At 33.0% G+C, this 12,541-nt stretch overlaps 1 protein-coding gene across 2 annotated transcripts in view; it reads right to left on the bottom strand.

Moving 5' to 3' along the window:
* Positions 1-2,645, bottom strand: part of LOC143235543 (nuclear transcription factor Y subunit gamma-like) — a 46,270-nt gene extending 43,625 nt beyond the window's left edge. Inside the window, exons 1-2 of one of the 2 annotated variants that reach the window (XM_076473787.1) lie at positions 2,510-2,628; positions 1,302-1,400 (exon numbers count right to left, since the gene is read on the bottom strand). The gene's annotated coding sequence lies outside the window, so the exon portion shown is untranslated. Of the gene's footprint in view, positions 1-1,301; positions 1,401-2,509 lie in introns of both variants that reach the window. The other variant, XM_076473786.1, reaches the window with a different exon arrangement.
* Positions 2,646-12,541: the final 9,896 nt, after the last annotated feature.

The following is a 12,541-nucleotide window of genomic DNA, read 5'->3' as shown; positions in this document are numbered from 1 at the left end:
GATTTTTTAATTCATGGGATATATTTATTTTGTTAGCTGATTTTGCTTTTTGTCTAGGTGTTTGCATATAATGTTTTCTATGGTTTGTGGAGGAAACTTATTGATGTTGATGAATACTGTTTTAGTTTGTCTAATTCATTGTTAATTTTATCTGGTGAGCATAGTTTTATGGCTGTGTTTATTTGGTTTCTCAATATGTTGAATTTTTGTTTTGTTTCATCTGCTGAGTCCCAAGGAATGTATAGTCCAGTATGGAAAATTTTTCAGTGGATTTCTGTTTTAAATTGTGTATCACTTCTTGTAATTTCAAGATTAGGAAATGATATTTGATTGCTTTCTTCCTGTTCATATGTGAAGTTAATGTTGGGATGTTAATGTGACTGAAAAAAATTAAGTGTGTGTTCTGTAGATGTGAATCTTGCAATCGTGTCGTCTACATATCTGTACCCGTATAGTGGTGGATGTAATGCTCTGTTAATTGCTTGTGTTTCAATAAAACTATTGGCTAGAACTGGTGATAATGGGTTACCCATGCTTAGACCATTTGTTTGTACATAGTTGTAATTGTTGAACATGAAGTTTGTCTTCATCATGGTGAATTCTATGAGGGTTGCTAATTGGTTGCTGAGAATGTCTATTGATGGGTTAGGGTCTCTGATATAGAGTTCTGATGCTATCTTGCAGGCTTCAGTGATTGGAACTTCTGTAAAGAGGGATATAACATCAAAACTGGCCATTAAGTCTTTATGATTACGTTAATTAAGGTTAGACTTGAAATTAAAAGTCTTTGATGAATTAGCCTGACGATGACTGAAGAAGGTCGAAATGTTGTTTGCTCCTCTACATAGAATTTTCTCAACCCATACCAGCTGTTTTTTACATGTACATTTTTCTCCACAAGGAAAATCTCTGTGTGCTTCTCTGATACTAGAAATATTTTCTTCTATTTCAAACATTTCTGTAATTTTCTATAACATTTATACAGTACATGAATCATATCAGTATTTGAGTTTTTATTAGTAATATTTGCTGAAAGAAAGAAAATTGTGTTTATTGATTCTTAATTCACAATCTTGAAAGACTCCTTTGAGTGAGAATAATCTCTGGAGAATTATATCGTAAGTAACTATGCAAGAATTAATAACAAATTAAGGAAATAAAGAGTAATATTACAGAAACGAATAGTATTTGTAGGGTCAAAACATACAGATAATATAGGACCTTTTATTGCTAGTCCCAAATGTTGTAAGCTGTCCGAAACACTCACTACAAATAGAACATAAGGTAAAAATTAAACCCACCCTTTATGTTTCAGAAACTCATCAATTTCTCATTTAAACTCCTGTAATATGTTGGCCTCCAACACTGTCAAAGGCAACTCATTCCAAATCATAGATACCCTGTTAGAAAGAAAGAAAATGTTTTAAGCATGGCTCAGCCCCTCTTTTCCAAATCTTTCAGTTTTATCCTCTTGAGAATCCTATTTGTTGCCTTCATAATTTTTTTAATTAACAAACTATCATATAAATTACCTGTATAACCCTGAAAATATCACCATCACTGTAGCATCAGCATGATCATTTCTTCTTTTTTTCACTAACCCTACCCCCACAAGATTTTTCCTACCATCTTCTGAATCATCTGGTATCAGTATTCTTCCTCAAAAGCCCTTCCACTAAGTTAACATTATTTCTCAGATAAGGAAGTCAAAATTGTACAAAAGGAAGTCCAGCATGTCAAAGATATGTATTATAACAAAATGTAATTTGGAAGCCTATTAAAAGTAACTAACTGAATAAGTGAGACCTTACACTTACAGTCATAATAAGATTTAAAAACGAAAATCACAATTTATTTGTTTATTACTGTGCATTTTATTTTTAACGCACTAAATAAAAATGTGTGGATTATTTCAAAATTAAAGAAAACCTTCATCTGGGAATCTGTTGCTCAGACTGAGTTACCACTTGCAAGTTACTACGTGAGGAGAGATCTACTAATTAATTACAAACAGTTCAAACACGTTCGAAACAGAATGATAAAAATAGAAACCACCTAGCATAAACGTCTCTATTCAGTATTCTACACTAAAGAAGTATAAGCCTACGGTGCAACAGAAATTTCGTGTAGTTTACCGACAGGCATTGATACAGGAAAAACAATGTTGTCATCACATAACAAAACTTAATGACAACGAGATTTTACTTGTGTTATTTTAAGATTTGCCCGCGTTTCCAATTCATCAATGAATGTTAGTGGATCCAACAGTGAAGCACAAGGGAAAACCAATCACACGTAGACTGGTCGAGAGGAAGATAACTATTTGCCAGTATGGCGTCGACCGGATTGGATGACACAAAGTCCAACGAACGTGCAAGTTACTCTTCTTTAGCCAATGACCTTTCCAGCCATTAAAACTTTAGCCCGTATTAGCGTATATGGCGTGTTTTAACAAAGAAGCTAAATTATTTATTCTAATACGATAATAAAGAATTAAAACAAAGCTTACCGTGAAAAAACAGTTTATCAATACCGTCTTTCTTTTCACAAACCGATGAAACAGCCTTTGTGTATTAAAGCGCCATCTAGTGGTACGTTATCCATAAGATCCCAACATTTCATTTTTGTCGTGCGTGTTAAAGGTGTGTGGACAAGGGAAGTACTTTTTTACCTTAATAATACTCATGTTGTAAATGCTGTCGATAGCAAACAACTCTTTAAACTTTTATTATAGGAAATCAAATACGATTACATAAAACATATTTTCAACAAATGTATTGGAGTAAATATTTTTAGAAAGAAATATTAGATAAGTCCAACTGCGATTGGAAACGCTCATTCGTTGCGAATAGAGACGATAGGGATGTACTCATTTATCTCTGAGGGTAGACAGTTTGTTGTAGTTTGTGAAGTACTCCAGGGATTCTTTGTTTTTCCTTGCGATATTTTAAATTGTGCACATTCAGTTTTTCTTTATGTTATTTTAAAAACCAGAATAACTTATATTGCTTTTTACCATTTATTTTGTGAAAGGAAGTTATACTACGATTGTGACTTTAAATTTTTAAGTATGATATATATATATAGACATATATTAAAATAACATAATTTGGCAGAACGGGTATGTGTTTAACGGAGTGGCGCTTAGCTCAGCCGATTTTCTTTTGACGGTTGTCTCTATCCAAAATACGATTAATTATTTGTTTTGTTTTTGTTTTTATTTCGCGCAAAGCTACACGAGGGCTATCTGCGCTAGCCATCCCTAATTGAGCAGTGTAAGACTACAAGGAAGGCGGCTAGTCATCACTATCCACCGCCAACTATTGAGCTACTCTTCTACCAATGAATAGTTGGATTGACCGTAACATTATAACGCTCCCACGTCTAAAAGAGCAAGCATGTTGGGTGTGACGGGGATTCGAAGATACGGTCAATCTATCGCTTTAAAATACATTTCCTTGAACATGTAAAATATTGTTTACAGGAAAGGTTGCAAAAATTTTCCTCTTTGGATTCGATAAACCTCGGTTTTAGAGCGTGGCTTAAAATGCCACAACTCTATATATTTTGTTGGATTTCACTTCGTGATTACTAAAAGAATAATATAGTTTGGAAAAAACTGAAATCTCTCTGTTCATGGAGTATGACGAGAATGAAGAAGAGACATATAAATAAAATAAAATAAGTGTTATGTGAATAGATTGTTTTTGTTTTGCTTTCAAAATTTGTAGTGCATACAAGAGAGATTTAGACATTGCAGCAATCCATTTCATTCATCATTTCTCCATTGTGGTTTAATCAGGTCTGTTAGCACAATAACTGTTTGATGTGAAAATATATTAAACAGTCATTGTACTATTAATCGTGGTAAAGCTGCAATAACGAAATGTTGTATATGATAAACTGAATAAAATAAATCGAATAGTTTTCTTCTAACTTTTATTAACTTTTCTAGATGTTTGTTACTTTCTGTGTGTGTAGGTTGATAAATTTTAACAAAAACGTTTTTACTATAAAACTGTTAAATTATACTCTTTCTGTATTACTGTAGTATCACAACTATTTTTAAAACCAATTTTCAGTTATGTTTATGCTATCTTATATTCATGAAAAATATCTTACATTTTTATATTTTAAAGAAAATCATGTTCAATAAGTATGTTTGAACACGTTATGAGTTTCGATTAAATTTATTGTGTAAGTTCTCTTAAAATGTTTAATTACAAACTGAATGTTTTGTTTCGTCATGAGAATTCTGCCAACAAGTGATAAAATATGGATGAATAATTCAGACTTTTGAAAGAGGGTTATTATAAAGTTGTAATGCTTACAGAAAAAAACGCATAAGTAGATATAACTCAAAGTTTGGAGACAGCTTCATTGGGAAATAAAACTTTATTAAAAACGTCTAACATTTTGATAGAATTATGTAATTATCCCGTACAAGCAGTTTACATAGGCACAGAAATATATATATATATACGTACAATATGAAACAAAGAGGTCACATGACCCAAGTAGATTGCATAACAGTTTAGTAAAGGTATTTTGGTACTTCGGGATGTTGAGGAAGTGAATGAGTTATAAGAGTGAAGATCAAATCAAACTATTCTATTACAGTAGCCCAAGAATTGCACTGGGTGGCAAGAGCCAACTGCTTTCCCTAGTGTATCAGTTTAAAAATAAAAGACTGAAACAAACAAAACTAAGAAGTAAGTTGTGAGGTAATGAAACTAATCCAACATAACAAACAAATTAGAAACACTTATAACTTCACAGATTAATACACAAGAAAAAAATATCTGATTAATATGATATGTTAATATATGTGTGATATAATGTAACAATAAAACTGATAATAATTTAATTACATCATTATAATGTATTAAATCATCAGGTGTGTACCTTCCCAGTTACAAATATTTTCGGCCATAATCCCAGTAATATATCATAAGGTTTGATTAACTTTAGAGATTTAGGCTAATACTAAAATCCAGATTAATATATATTAAATGGAAAACACAATATAATCTTCATGGTGTAAAAATTAATGAAAAAATACAAATTAAAAGACACTATACACGTGTGTATGTATGTATGCATATATATAAGTAAAAAGTTCTTAATACTATTAATTACACATAGGTGTGTGTGTGTTTTCTTATAACAAAGCCACATCGGGCTATCTACTTAGCTCACCGAGGAGAAGTGAGCCCCTGATTTTAGCGTTGTAAATCCGTAAACTTACCGCTGTACTAGCGATGGGCGAACATAGGTGGTCAAATTATCACAACGTAACAATGATGGAAGTTAGCATGGGGTATTACAAAATGTTACCCCTTTATCATATGAAATTGAACTGGTGAATCACTTTGTTCCACAGTACAGCCATACTGCCCAGTAGCAGCCAAAGTGCAAATCAAATCATAGCTCCTAGGTCTAAAACAGTGAATGACAATTATGTAGAAATTATATATTATATGGTCAGTTATGCTCTATGAGAAAGAAATGAGACATGTCACTATGTTTCAGCAGAAGCTGAAGCAAGACTCTAAAAAAATACATGAAACTGCCGTTGTTAACAATAAAAGTAGTCAAGGTAGGTAACAAATAGGGCATCCAAAAGTGATGTCAATATTTTAGGGTACGTTCTTCAAGAAATAGACGATGGTTTTACCAACAACGTTGGTGTAAATAGAGATGTGAACGTTTGGTTTGAATTTCGCACAAAGCTACTTGAAGGTTATCTGCGCTAGCCGTCCCTAATTTAGCAGTGTAAGATTAGAGGGAAGGCAGCTAGTAATCACCACCCACCGCCAACTCTCGGGCTACTCTTTCACCAACGAATAATGGGATTGACCGTCACATTATAACTCCCCCACGACTGAAAAGGCGAGCATACTCGGTGCGGCGGGGATTCGAATCGCGACCCTCAGATTACGAATCGAGTGCCTTAGCTACCTGGCCATACCCAACCCAATGTGAATATTACTACGAAAAATAAACATTGACACAAAGTAGCCAAATCAAGAGGTTAAAATGTGCATCGTACCACAAACAGTGGAATAGGTATCACTGGGAGATTTGTTTTTTACAAATCCATCTAATGTATATCTCCGGATGGCAAGATTGCCTGATGTATAACCGATTTCTGCAAAACGTTAACTTCGGAAACTGAACACTGAAATAGGGCATTTAGTACTGAAACAGAACAGCAAAATATATTTTTAAGGGTGTTTTTATTTTTTTAGGCATAAATATTCGAAATTTTATGATCGTTTGAAAATGGAAATTTCGACTACATATTTCGGAAAAATGCCTCCTTTTCCACACCGTCTTCTGTTGATTTTCTTGTTCTTTCAGTTCCTTCTTCTTTCTCTCATAAAAATAAATGCAAGTAAATGATAATTATTTTATTTTATTTCGTTATTTTTGGAATTGATATTCATGTTGACCTTCAAACAAGTACAGAATTCGTAATGAAAAGCTTCCTTGGTCTCTTCCTTTAGCTGCTTGCCTTCCTTTTTTTCTGTTAGATTTAGTAGATCTTGTTTTTTTATTTTTCTCTCAACAGATAGTTCTTCGATGTGGTTTGCTTCTTTTATAATCTCTTTTTTTTTTATAGAACATTGGTTGAATATAGTAGAATTTCAATAGGTTCAGGAAGATCCCAGATTTGGGTTCGTTACATTAAAAACCAAGCAATACAAAAACATTTAGCCAATTTTCTTTTCTTTTTTTTTTTTTTTTTTTTTTTGGTTTAAATAGCTCCATGGGACTGAGAACTAATTTGTACCGCGGAGGTATGTATTACGCGTTAAAAATTCATTATTTGTCAAAAGTCTGTGTGTATATATTCGCTTATAACTGACAAGTCACTGTACCTATTGTCACCAAACCTGACGTACTCTATTACGGCACTCAGCGAGAGACATAAGAGAGTCGTTATTCGAATTTAAAATATCTGCGCCACTTCTGTGGGCCCCCGTGTCTTCCTCGTGCGTTGTGAATTTCGCGCAAAGATGCACATGGGCTATATGCGCTAGTCATCCCTAATTTAGCAGTGTAAGACTAAAGGGAAGACAGAAGTAATCACTACCCACTGCCAACTCTCGGGCTACTCTTTTACCAACGAATATTGAGATTGACCGTAACATTATAACGCCCCATGACTGAAAGGGCGGGCTTGTTTGGTGTGACGGGGATTCGAACCCGCGACCCTCAGATTACGAGTCGAGTGTCTTAACCACCGAGCTTCGTGGTAGAAAAACTGATATAAAGTCTTGTGAAATCAAGTGTCGATTGTTTTTGCGCTAAATATTTAATTTTATTTTTGCATTCATTAAAGTTAATCATCTTAACTAGTGTATAGATATTGTTTCTTTCCTTGATAATTTTACAGCATTTTGTAACTGTTCTATAATCTATTTGCCATTTAGAACGGGTAAGTCATAAGTTTTATGTATTTTTTTTCTCTTCGTTATGGCTTTAAACATGTGTTTGAATAATAATTTTAGCATAAATCAGGTGTTATATTATCTTTTTCGTACTTGACACCAAAACGTGCTTCTGTCTGTTATTCTAATTGTTTGATTCTATATCGTTTTTTATACAAGATCTATTATTTACATAAAATAAATAATGGATCTTTTATATACTGTTGTGTGTATATATACATGTATTTCAAAAAGAAAAAAGTTATTGACTGTTTTCAATGAATAATTACTAATTTCCTATGTAAACGATCAAATTATTCAGTAAGATCTTTCTTTTTAAGTTGCTAATACAGTATAATACTTATTTTCTTTCACAAATTTATATGTTTAGAAATTATTTCCTTAACCACCTGGCCATGTCGGGCCGTATATGTAAGTAAAGAGTTTTTACAAACTAAAACAGTGCATGTTATATGTGCTTAAACGCAAATACAAATTTAGAATTTTAATAAAATTTATTGAAAAAATAGTTCAATTACAATATTAAGTTTACATTATAACACGTGCAATTTTTTGTGAAATGTATGAGGGGCAAATGCCTCCTCTTGCCTCTTCCTGTGAGCACCCATGTATATGATAAACAAAACGTAGTTGAAATACTATTAGTACACACCTTTATGATTGTTGAAAATCCTTAAAGAACTTGATTAAAATGTAGTGTGTGACAGATTTACTGTCATACGTTTATTTTAGTATTTGAGTTTGTTTCAGTTTGATACTTGTGACATATATTGTTGGATGTGTATTGCGCGAGTCCGGCCTGTTCTCTAAATTTGTAAAATATTCTCGAGAGCAAGAATCAACAATATATGTTTACGAAAATATTAGCATATCTTCGAATATTGTTGAAATTCAAGATTCTCACTTCAGAAAATATATAAACCGAAGCGCCGAGAGACAGTAATAGAATATTGTATTTGGTGGCTACAGTCAGTAAACTATAAGCCTCAGAAGCTATAATTATGATTAACGTTTAGCAATCGGAAAACTACAGAATTTCATCAGGAATGTTTATAGATTTCGAGCATTACAAACCGTTTCATTTCAGTGAAATCACTGCGGACGTTGGACAATAGCCTTAGATATTGTCTTCGGCGAAAGCTTACGTGAGCTTTAAGCTAACTAGTCGTCAAGAGAAGTGTACAGGGGTATCAACACATAATTAATCCGTTTTCTGTGAACGTCGATAAAACATTCAGTCCCAGGTGTAAGACTAAGTGTTGTTTGCAAGTTTGTAAAACTCTCGTATACAAACCATTATATGTAATAACCGTTATTATAAGTTGTACTGTTTTTCTTTTGTATATAAAAATATATTTGTGTTAAGAAAGAAAACGGTGTGCATCAATCTTGTTTGCAGATACATATTGACATTTAGTTAACTTCTAAATTAAAATTAAAATTTCCGGCTATTTGTGTGTGAGTTTTTCTTTTAGCAAAGCCACATGGGGCTATCTGCTCTGTTCACCGAGGGGAATCGAACCCTTCATTTTAGCATTATAAATCCGTATACTTGTAGCTGTACCAGCGGGGGACGAGGTTATTTGAACTCGTAATATGTAACGTACGTAACAAGTACTAAATATGTAATAAGTTTAATAATTATGTCTTATTACAAGTATAATTAATTATAACCGTTGTTGTAAAAAATGCCTTATATAAACGGTGTTCCAATCAATAGTCTGTTTGTTGTATGCTAGGTAACCTAATGAACTCTAGATTGAGTGAAATGGTCGTCAGTGAATATTGTGAACATAGTGCAGTTGGAATACTGTTACTATATGTTCCTCTAATTCTTGAAAATTCCTGAGGCACTACATAATGAATGTAGTGTTAACATATATAATAGGCCTAATAACAATGCCTTATGAAAAGTATAATTAATTATAATCTGTATTTGGGCTCTAATCTTTGGAACTTTCTCTAATGCTTTATTTTTGTTTCATTTCGTTTTGAATTTCGCGCAAAGTTACACGAGGGCTATCTGCGCTAGCCGTCCTTAATTTAGCAGTGTAAGATTAGAGGGAAGACAACTAGTCATCACCACCCACCACCAACTCTTGGGCTACTCTTTTACCAACGAATAGTGGGGTTGGCCGTTACATTATAATGCCCACACGGATGAAAGGGCGAGCATGTTTGGTGCGACGGGGATTCAACCTCGAATGTTTTAGAAATAATTTAAGCCATGTATAAAAATCTGGATTAGCCAGAACGAGGTAATTAGTTTGTTAGAGACAAGATAATGAGCAAATAACTTCGCCAATTAATGAGTACTTAATCAATGATTTAAACAATTTGCCTGTTATTGTTAGCTATTTAATTAGTTAAATGCTGTTAATACCAAATTTGTATTTCTACGAAGAATTACAGGAAAACTAGTAAATATTTGGTTAGCGTCTGCTATAGCGTAAGGTCTGTCGACAAATGTTGGTGACACTAACCGTTGAGTGAGAAGTTGAAAACGCAAAATATTTTGTTGTTGTTGTTGAGTAGGTTGTACTTTATATTATTCTTTTCTACCCAATAATCCATTAGAATTCGCCCAACAATAAGAACCGTTTCAACATAAGGTTAGGAATGACATCATTTTGGTAATAATGAAATGAAATGCAAACACAACTTTAGGATGACGACGTGTGCCCAAAGAAGGATTAAAAATTTAATGAAAATGATGAAACAGTGAACAGAAACTCAAGAAGAAAGAGGTAGGGTAATTAAAAGAAAGAAACTTAAGATTCACAAAAAAATTTTGAACAAAATATCAGTTGGATTGAAGACAAAATTAGAGAAGGCATAAAATGTACCGAAGAATTACAACGACAAAACCATACATTACAAGCTATAGGACATCAGCAAATAGCACAATGATGTCAGTGAAGTACAAAATGTAGTACCTATGAAGTATTAAAAACATCAACGAAATACAGAAGTATCTTAAAAACAAACCAGTGAAGTACTAGAAAACATCAGTCAGATACAGGAGTATTATAAAAAAATAAATCAGTGAAGTACTAAAGGACATCAGCAAAATCCAGAAGGAGTTTTAGACAACAATCAAAGAAGACTTTGAAAGTTGTAGCATATGTTGGACATTTTTCTAGATCCCTATTGTTGTTTAGTGAGACAGTAGTTCAACATTAGGAGCTGAAGGTACGTGTTAAGAAAGCAAAAAGTGTATGAAGAACAATGTTAGATAATTTTCCTCTTCATTCTTTCTATTTATTAAATTTCTAATGATCCCATGAAATGCTAGTTATATATTATACTGCTTTGTGAAAGGTAATAACTGACATATTTAAACGTTTAAGTACTCGTGTCTTTAAATTCGAAACTTATATCAGGATGTTTTTATCCACATACACGAGCAAAAAATCCTAAAACAAAATAGTTTTTGTACATTTTTAGACGGTTTCCAGTTATCAAGTATACATATAATTACAGTATTTGAGTCAGCCAACTCTGAATGGGATAATTTTATAATGAGATGGTGGACGTCTCACTAATCTGTAAGATTTTCTCCAATGTCTAGAACCTTATGAAGCAATTTGAGCCATATGTAAAAAGCGATTTACAATACAATGACTTAAGAATGAACGAATTAGTCAGTCAGTTAGCCAGTTAATTAGTTAAGTGGTGTTAATATTGAGTTGGCATTTCAACGAAGAAATAGAGATACAAAATTAGGAAATAAGTGTAATTCCTATTAAACTTCGTTTGTTTGTGAAGTTAGGCAATCGGTGGCACGTGATGAATATTGTTACACTAACCATTAAATTTGAAGTTGAAGAAATATAGTACTTTTGCTACATTTAGTACTTTTGTTACATTGAAACAGACTGAGCTTTTCATTGTTCTTTCTTACTGAATTATCTAAGAGGAATCATTCTTAAAAAAATGTACAAATTCACATCAACATTGGTATAAAGAAATAGAGAAACTGACTGAACAGAGAAATGCAAGGATCAAACCAGCCATGCCTCTCTCTGCATTACGCTCAAGAATGTCAGCCTATAAAACCATTAAATATGCGATAAGAAATATGAGAAATCAAATGTTTTACACTTGTTACTACTACTTTTATGTCACTTTCAACAACAGAACTTTGGTGGACTATTCCAACGACAGCATTACTTCATCATGTTATTGGAGTAAAGTAGGCAAGTTGAACAATGCCACACAATCAACAAATCAATAAGCTATGTGAGAAAGGTACCAAGGAGAGCATATCAGGCACAGTTTGAAATAAAGAAAGCAAGTTATTCATCCTGCTGCCCATTTAAAATTGTCAGCTTTCACAATATTCATTTAAAACGTTTCAACAGAGAGTCATAGAAATCATAAGGCATTGGTTGCTTGCTTTATCATATGGATTTGGATTTTTACACTCGTTTAGGTGCGGATTAAGGAATAAGAACGAGACCTTATCCACACTGCTGAACATGTGAAAATACTTATTCACACTGCTGAACATGTGAAAATACTTATCCATACTGCTGAACATGTGAAAATACTTATCCACACTGATGAACATGTGAAAATACTTATTCACACTGCTGAACATGTGAAAATACTTATCCACACTGCTGAACATGTGAAAATACTTATCCATACTGCTGAACATGTGAAAACACTTATCCAATTCTCTTATCCAGATGCTCCATGTGAACTAATGGTTTTATTTACAAGTGATAAATTCAAAGTCGATGAGAAAATGCAAATTAAACTGAAGCAAAGTATATGTAGATTTTTGAGGGAAGTTGATCCGTTCACAGTGGGACCATAAAAAAACCCGCAAAAAAACCAACAAAAAGCCCTGTCCAGGAGTTATAGAAAGTGTTTGATCAAATAGCATAGAAATATTGCCTGTCTTTACCTGTTGATAATCTAGGAAAACTCAAACGATTAATTACACAACTGTTTACGTAGACTAGAAGAAGTAACCCACAGGACAGTAGACATTTCAATTGTAACTTAAAAAATTATATTACCAGAAACTCCAAGCAAAAGCCTTTATGAAACGGAATGTTCTCAAAGAGTTGCAG

Source organism: Tachypleus tridentatus, chromosome 12 (genome assembly GCF_004210375.1).
Source record: "Tachypleus tridentatus isolate NWPU-2018 chromosome 12, ASM421037v1, whole genome shotgun sequence".
Taxonomy (NCBI): domain Eukaryota; kingdom Metazoa; phylum Arthropoda; class Merostomata; order Xiphosura; family Limulidae; genus Tachypleus; species Tachypleus tridentatus.
The sequence above is the reverse complement of the archived record's forward strand: the minus strand, read 5'-3'. Positions and strand labels throughout refer to the sequence as shown.